A 9,510-nucleotide genomic window follows, 5' to 3' on the forward strand; every position below is an offset into this window, starting at 1 on the left:
AACAAAACAATTAAAGATAAAGACAATTTATCAGTTTTCTAAGGGAATAGGTTCTTAGAGATCATAAACAAAAATGCATCGAGATAGTAAAACTTTATGGTAAGATAATAAATCTTGGAAAATTTCATTGTTGAGTTAATGAAGAAATTAAAACAAGAATATGAAAACTTGGCATTTAAGCGCTTAAAAAATTAATATTTGAAAAAAAAATACATTTTGAAGATTAAAAGGAAATAACTTTTTTGATTCTTAAATAAATTCTAAAAAAAAAGAGTTTTAAAGAAAAAAGTAAATTTCTGAACTTTAATGGATTTTTGCTTAGAAATGTGTTTCTAGTATAGCTCTTTACCATAATTCCAGCTTTTGCACTCATCAATATCCACAGAACGTCTTGACTGCAAATTTTGTCATCAACGGTAACTTTTTCTAGTTTCTGTTACTCTCTGGATGAATTTCATTCAGGAATAAAAAAGGTAAGGAAACTATCAAAGAGGTATGGTAACAATATTTATAAGTGCCACTACCCAGTATGTATTTAACCGGTACTCCGAACACTGATGTTTCTCCTAATCAATCCTGAGCAGATACTAAAATATCGAATAAATATGATAATATCAGCATATCAACAAGTAACTTATTTTCAAATCGAATATAACAAATATTTCGGACATTCACCGGTGAAAGTCGTCTTTCTCTGGATTTTGATCATTCAAGGTAATATATATTTATGTATATATATATATATATATATATATATATATATATATATATATATATATATATATATATATATATATATATATATATATATATATATATATATATATATATATATATATATATATATATATATATATATATATATATATATATATTTATATATATATACATATATATAGATATAATATATAAACTCATGTTTGTGAAAATTGCAACACCATGAAGGACTTATGCGAGTGAGCTGAAATTTTCTGTGCTCGTGTGCAACGTAACAGCAGCACAGTGATGCGTGTTTGAAAGCAGTGGACGGACGAGTGTCAGACAACTCGGAAATCCGGGAGTGGACCCCGAAATGTCACGTCAGCTCGCGATGATAGACACCTGGGCCGCATTTCGCTGACAAGCTGTACGGCTCCCTCTAGACAACTGGCAGACAGTGGTCAATAGCCACAGGAGCTTCATTGTGTGCTTCATTAATTCGTAGACGTCAACTGCAGCGTAGACTGCGCGCAAGGACTCCTTTATTCAGGATCACCATCACGCTAAGTTATAGCCGACTGCGGCTACAATGGACCAATCAGCATAAGGACTGGCGTGCTGACTGACTCGTGTTTTCTGACGAATCCCGCTTTAATTTGTGGTAACATGATGGCCGCATTCGTGTCAGACGCTATGAATGCGAACGCCACCTTCCGGAATGCATTATCGAACGCCACAGTGGACGAACACCCGGAGTTATGGTCTGGGGTGCCATAGCATATCATGGACGATCTCAATTGCTACGAATTGTGGGTAATCTGAACAACAACAGGTACATCAGTGAAGTTTTACACCCCCAAGCTGTTCCCTTCCTTCAAGCCTTGCCAGGCGCTGTATTTCAACAAGACAATGCCCGCCCTAATATTGCTAGGACTGTTCAATCCTTCCTTGCACTGCGGCAGGTACAGTTTCTTCCATGGCCTGAGTATTCCCCAGATACGCCACCGATTGAACATGTATGTCATTTCGTTGGTCGGTGCCTCACTCGTGATCCTCGTCCTGTTGCTTCTACAGACGAACTTTGGGTTCGCATACAAACTATAAGGAATGCTCTTCCTCAGACAGACATTCAAAATATTCTTGACTCCATGCCACGTCGTGAAGCAGCGCTTATTGCGGTGCGTGGTGGCTACACAAAATACTGATTTCGATCTCTTGTTATAGTTTGTTTGCCTTGAAAGTTTTATCATTTATTTGTACCACTACCACTCAACTGTGTAGTAAATTTCATTCAATTATGACGACTCCTTCATGGTGTTGCAATTTTCACAAACAGGAGGACTTCGAATCAAATAATTACGAAAACTTTACTATTACGTTTATAAAAATGAAGATTTATTAACTCAACAACAAAGTTATAACATCGCCACTCCGAAAATATATATATATATATATATATATATATATATATATATATATATATATATATATATATATATATATATATATATATATATATATATATATATATATATATATATATATATATATATATATATATATATATATATATATATATATCACTTGTTACGTAAAGCTATAAAAAGGCCGAACGATTATTTATGCAAACGATTATATATGATTATTATGAACTAAGCTCCATGCAAATGATTGTTCATGACGTCATTAGATAAAAGTGTCATTAACGTAATATTATCCAGTGTTTATTAATAATTTTGAGTGGCAATGTAAAAAGATAGTTGTTCTAAAGTTTTATAATAAAATGTTTATAAGCGATAAGCAGAGAGCTCGCCGCACCTTACCATACTCAATACTCAATGTTTGTTTTGATAGAACGCAATTATTTATTTTAGAATTCCAATATATTTTAATAGCTTTGATAAATCGGGTTGAGTTATTCGAAGCACGAATCAACACTCTCTCAAAAAGCTATTTACATTCCAAATTATCAAAATATATTGAACAGAGTTTGCTTTAAAATACTTATGTCTTTTATGAAAAATGGATCGCCGTGAATATCTTGGGCGATATCAACAGCGGCATAGAGCTGAACATGATTTAGCTGCACAAAATTAATTGGAAAATAATCGAAGTGCTATCAATACGCGACGGCGGAATGCGCGGGAAGAAACGTTGAAAAGTCAAGACGTTTAAATGAAAACGAATACCTTGGTGTACTTACGAATACGTCTGATTGAAACTAAAATATTTTGTCAGTTGACAGTATTGAAGTTAATTGAGCAATTTCTTGCAATGGTATTTGCTTTTGAAATATTACTTAGAATCAACCTATTACTATTACATGTTTTAATTTGTTTGTAATTTTTGTAAAGTTTTTTTTCATAAGGTTTTAATTGTTTTTAGTTTAAAATTTAAATTACTCGGGGGGGGGGGGAGATAAAGCACCATATAGAGAGCATCCGCCATTCTATAAGATCAGCAATGATTTGAGTTAGACTCTACCACGCGTGCTTCGGATACGGAGATTTATCTCCGGCTAATGCTCTAAAGCAATGTGTTAAATAATATTGCTTCCTCGCTTTATATAAGTTTATAATATTGTCTGTATTGAAATTGCTTTATATAAGTTTATAATATTGTCTGTATTGAAATTGCTTTATATAAGATTATAATGTTGATAATAAGTTCCTCTGACATTTTACAATCCTATCATATTCTCTCTATGTGATGTTGGTGCAGAAAAATTGCCAGCTAATCTCCAGGAAAATGACTTTAAGTTTGTTCACGAAGCTAACGAAAATGTAATTGCGTAGCAATTATCGGGGGTTGGTGAGCGGTAGTGAGCAGGGGACGGAGCCCTCTGGTATATTTATATATATATATATATATATATATATATATATATATATATATATATATATATATATATATATATATATATATATATATATATATATATATATATATATATATATATATATATATATATATATATATATATATATATATATATATATATATATATATATATATATATATATATATATATATATATATATATATATATATATATATATATATATATATATATATATATATATATATATATATATATATATATATATATAGATAGATAGATAGATAGATAGATAGATAGATATAGATATATATTGTGACATTGTGTCACTCACTAATTTTTAGATCGTAATCTTATATAGTCCCTGCAGTCAATTTTGTATTTTTTACACTTTCCCATATTGCAGTAGTTTGGAATGTCGCTCACCCTCAAAATTCCCTGAATCGCAGGTGGCCGGCTTTCTTCGAAGTTTCCGTGTGAATCCCCTTACTTCCACTCTTTTTCCTATTTCTCAACCGTAACTACCTTAAATTTTTAAGCACTTTAACTTTTATTTTACCTTTTTACTCCTATCTTAACCGTAACTTCTAATTTTTTCTAACTGCAACTCATATTTAGCATTTCCCTATTTAAGGGACTGCCGAACTCAACTCGATGCATTCGATTTTTTGTATTGGCTAGAACAGTGGCTACCAACTGGCGGCCCGCGGGTCAGGTCCGGCCCGCGGAGCCTTTTTTGTGGCCCGCGAACTAAAATATATTAATTGTTATTTTTTTGCGGACAATTTTCTTAAAAAATCTTTATGGGTTTAAAATACTTTTCTTTCGTTAAAAAAAGCCTAATTTCTTCGTTTGTGTGAAATTTAAGATACCAACCGTGCAAGAAAATTTTATCCTCAGGTAAAAATCTACTTCGTATTTTGATTTATAATTCAATACTTTTGTTTTGTACAACTTGATAAAAATCTGACAGTAATATTTAATGTTTCTTCAACATAAACATAAAACATTCAAACATAAAACAGTCCTATATAAAATGTTGATTAAGTTGCGGCACGCATTTTACTGGTGTTTTTAATTGTGGCCCCTGGGCTAGAAGTACAACTCACGGGCCCGTGCTATTTGGATACCTTTCACAGTTTTACCCTTCACTCTTAAGGATGCTTGGAAGAATGATGCGACCATTTCATCGAAATGATTTCACGTTTTCATGCCCACCATTGCGCTCTTGATGGATGTAATTTTTACGATTCCTGAATAGCCTTGTTTTGAATCTTGATGCGCTGAAATGGTTTTCATGGGATGTGCATTTTTGAGCGTCGCATCATCCACCCACTAATGAAATCCTTGAGCAGTGCGTGTTTGAGATCAAGTTTTCTACAGCTTTTGTTACTGATGTATTGAATCTTGAAGCGTCGATTCCATCTCCCACTCTACCAGCATGATGTTGTTTTGTGTACGTCACGTGATGCTTTTGGATCTAAATAAAGGATTTTTCTGACATCTTCTATTTTACGGCTCCCTTATGAAAAAATCGAGACGTAAGTGAGGCATAAACGAGGTATATTTTAGAGGTATAAAGGAGATTGTTATTTACATACGTCGTTGGGCTGAAAAGGGTGCAAATGAATACCTCAAAATCCACCACAAATTTACCTTAAATATACTTCCAGAGGTACATATGTTTCAGCCTGAGATGTTTAATTTTACATCTTTGGAGAGGTAGATATTTACTACTTTAAGGTGTTTCATTTTCGACTTAACTTATTACTTATCAACCTGAAGTATATTTTTTTACACTTGTGGAAGTATTTATCCAACAACCTAAAGTGTTTCATTTAACACTTCAGGTTATTATAAATCTACCTCGGATGTATTTTTTGATAGTTGGAAAGGTAATTTTTTACTAAAGTGAAGTCTATTTTGTTCAATTTCAGGTAATTATTTTCAACCTCAGGTATCTAATTTTATGCTTGTAGAGGAATTTGTTTATCAACCTATGGCTTGCCGTTTTACACTTCAGGTTGTTATAAATCAACCTCAAGTGTATTTTTCGACAGTTGGATAGCTTGATTTTTATGAACATGAGGTGTTCTATGTTCTACTTTAGGTTGTTATTTTTCAACCTCAAGTGTAGATTTATATAGTTGTTGAGGTATTTATTTATCTACCTAAGGTGTTGCCATTTTACACTTCTGGTTGGTTTGAATCAACCTCAAGTGAATTTTCGACACTTGGAAAGGTTATTTTTTATTAACGTCATGTTTTCCATGACCTACCTTAGGTTAATACATCGCAACCTCAAGTACATATTTTTGTATTTTTAAAAGTATTAATTTATCAACCTATGATGCGACATTTTACACTTCAGGCTTATGTAGCTCAGCCTAAAGCTGTTTTTTTAGTACTTACGAAGGTAATAATTCCCAAACGGGAAGTATTATACAGTCCACCTACTAGTTTATTAATTTTTAACTTTTAATCTAACTATGTATAAAATATAATATATATAAATATATTATATATATGATATGAAGAATAATGTATATCATTATATTTTTTCACTAGTAGAGATCTTCATTTATCAACCTGAAGTTTTTACTAACTTTCGGCAGTAATTGCTTCTTTTGTTAAGCCTTAAGAGAAAGTTTTCAAATGCATAATTCTTCTGTAATTTCAATAGATTGAATTAAATCATCTTGAAATAACACTTATCCAAATTTTACAGCTCGGAAAAATTATTTATGGGAACTCATATTTTTAGAAGATAGCTGTCTAAGGTGCTTGAATTTTTAAAGCTATAAAACTACAAATTTGAATAATTAGTCTGCTGAAATTCAAATTACTTTTATTTAAAACTAAGAATTCTTTTTTTTTACAAACCAACAAAATTATTTTAAATACTGCTTCTGTCTACCTGTTGAAACTTGTAATTATTGAAACCTAAGAGGAAAAAAATATGAGTTAGTAAGAAAGTCATATTTACAATAGTGGCAGGTTTTAAAATATCAAAAAAATAGAAATTGCTTTTTTATGATTTAAGTCAACTGGATGAACCTAATTTTCTTTTTCAGATAAGTAGCATTATTTTGATATTTTTTAATTAATGTAATCGAGAGTCAACAATCGTTTAATAAATTATAATTTTAAAGTTATGTACCATTTTTTATTCTTTTTTTACACTCAATCGAATAGAACTAATTGCAAGCTGATAAGGAGCATTTATTTTAAATTTGAGTACAATATCTCCTATATAACTTATACTACCGAGCAGAATAAAACTAAAAGTTAGTTGTTACAAACATTTGTTTAAATATAAAAACACATCCCATAGGATGAAATCCAAAAAATTCCATATAACTTTCAACAATAAATGTTTTTGTTTGCAATTTATTTTATTCAATTCAGCAATAAAACTGCATTAGAAACTATACTGACTTATTTCTAAAAAATTTAAGATTTCCGAAATTCACTAATTTTTGAAGTAGTGAACCATAAACAGCTGCATAAAAATGCTTCTAACCTTGAAACACATTGTCATGTAAACTTGAAATCGGGTTTTATTTAATTCTGCTCAATATTCTTATAGGTAATAACAATCTGCTTAGTAAATAATTAACGTGGGTAAATTGTGAAAAACGACATGTAGTGAAAAATAGCAGTTTTGAGATCAAACGTGAAAAAGTGAGCTATTACAATTCCTAGTTTTCAATTATCAAATATCTAGCAAATTATTGTTATCAACAATTACATAAATTCAGCAGTTTATTAGGAGAAATTGCCTTTTCTTTTTGGCATAAATTCAGAACTATTTCCCAGGGGAAGGTAGAGCAGTAGCTTGCTAGCCACTTCTTTTTCGCTGCTGCACACGTGCTATTTACAGCCTAGGACATCTCAGCAACATCAGGAAACTGTAGATAAGCTCTCTCTCTCTCTCTCTATCTATCTATCTATCTATCTATATATATATATATATATATATATATATATATATATATATATATATATATATATATATATATATATATATATATATATATATATATATATATATATATATATATATATATATATATATATCGATATCTTACCGGCAAAGAGTATGAAACGCCGGCATTGTATAGAATGACAAATGCTAGACAAAGTATGACAAAAAACATACTGATGAGGTTATTATGTAAATAATGTGCATGTTACTGTGAACGACCGAAATCTGTGGTTGTTGACAATCACATAGTCGCTTTGGTGAAAATCCGAAATATTTATTACATCCGATTTGATATTAATTTATTCGTGGATATAACTACATTTATTCGATATTTTAATACTTACTGACGATGGAGTAGAAGAAACATCAGCGTTTGGAGTATCGGGCACATACATACCGGGCAATGGCACTTGAATTTTAAAAAAATATCAGTGTAGGGTATACCGGGCAGTGGTACTTGACCTTTAAAAAACATCAGTGTAGGATATATCGGGCAAATGTATACCGGGCAGTGGCACTTAACTAGACCTAGCATGACTAGACCTTTGGTAAATGCCAGATATATATACTAGGTCTAGTTAAGTGCCACTGTCCGGTATACATTTGCCGTATTGTTTTCGCCCAAATGATGATAGTCATCTACGCCTTTTGGTTAGCATCCTAATCCACGGGTAAAGATTCCACAGTGTGGACAGGGACGAGCATTTGCTGGCAGCGATTGCCGAGGAAAATTCGTCGTGAACTGGGAAGTGAAAACTCTCTCCAGATGCGTGGGCTGCAACATTTTCCTAGAACTCGAGAGGCGTCGTTGCCTTGTAAGGAAGTTAATTAGGCTTTTGTTAGAAAAGAGCTCCCCTCGCCTCAGATAAAAATGACCTTATAAGCAATAACGATTTTTAAGACTTGACCATATATCCGATAATCTGTAGCAAAGAATTCCTATTCAGTGAGCCGGAACTTCGGAAAAGCGACCTTATATGCGGGGTGACCTTATAGGCGGATACGGATGACATTACATCGAGGTCTGACTGTATATACATATATATATACATACATATACATACATACATACATACATACATATATATATATATATATATATATATATATATATATATATATATATATATATATATATATATATATATATATATATATATATATATATATATATATATATATATATATATATATATATTTGTAATTTCGCTTAGCTATTCAGATTGGTTGATGACAAGTCATCCGTTTGATATTAAAATACTTGCAAATTAAAGAAGATTTTACAAATACAGGGTGGTCCCGAATTCATGGTACAAACTTTAACGGTAGGTACAGGACATTGTAAATGATTTATTGTATAGGAATGTATAGTCGCAAGTGACGCGGTGAGGCGTAAACAGGGGAAAGAGAAATGGAGTGATCGGTTGGTATCATTGCCGGTAGAGGGCAGTAGTGTGCAGTTTGGTGCTCGATGGATTGGGCGTGGTGAACCAATCCCTTGGCCACCCCGATTTATCGAGCCTCGATTACTTTTTATGGGGACATCTAAAGCATCTTGTTTATGAGACTCCAGTTGACTCAGATGAGGATCTCGTCGCTCGCATATCTGTAGCTGCTGCAGGTGTGCGTGAAATAGCAGGCATCTTTGAACGTGTACGCCAATGGCTCCACCGACGTTGTCAAGCATGTATCGATTCTGGTGGACACAATTTTGAACACTTACTGTAAACATGACACTTGTCAACAACGCTTTCAATAAAATCTTTGTTTTAACTTTCGGCCGTTATTTCTCCAGTTTACGCCTCACCACGTCACTTGCGACTATACATTCCTATACAATAAATCATTGTTACAATGTCCTGTACCTACCATTGAAGTTTGTACCATGAATTCGGGACCACCCTGTATAAGTAAAATTAAAGTATACTTTTTGTATTAATTAATTTCAACTTGCAAACTGGAAGAACATTTTTTTTTATTTATT

The sequence above is a fragment of the Parasteatoda tepidariorum genome, chromosome 10 (assembly GCF_982258835.1).
Source record: "Parasteatoda tepidariorum strain Cologne lab strain chromosome 10, Ptep-v5.0, whole genome shotgun sequence".
In the NCBI taxonomy this organism is placed as follows: domain Eukaryota; kingdom Metazoa; phylum Arthropoda; class Arachnida; order Araneae; family Theridiidae; genus Parasteatoda; species Parasteatoda tepidariorum.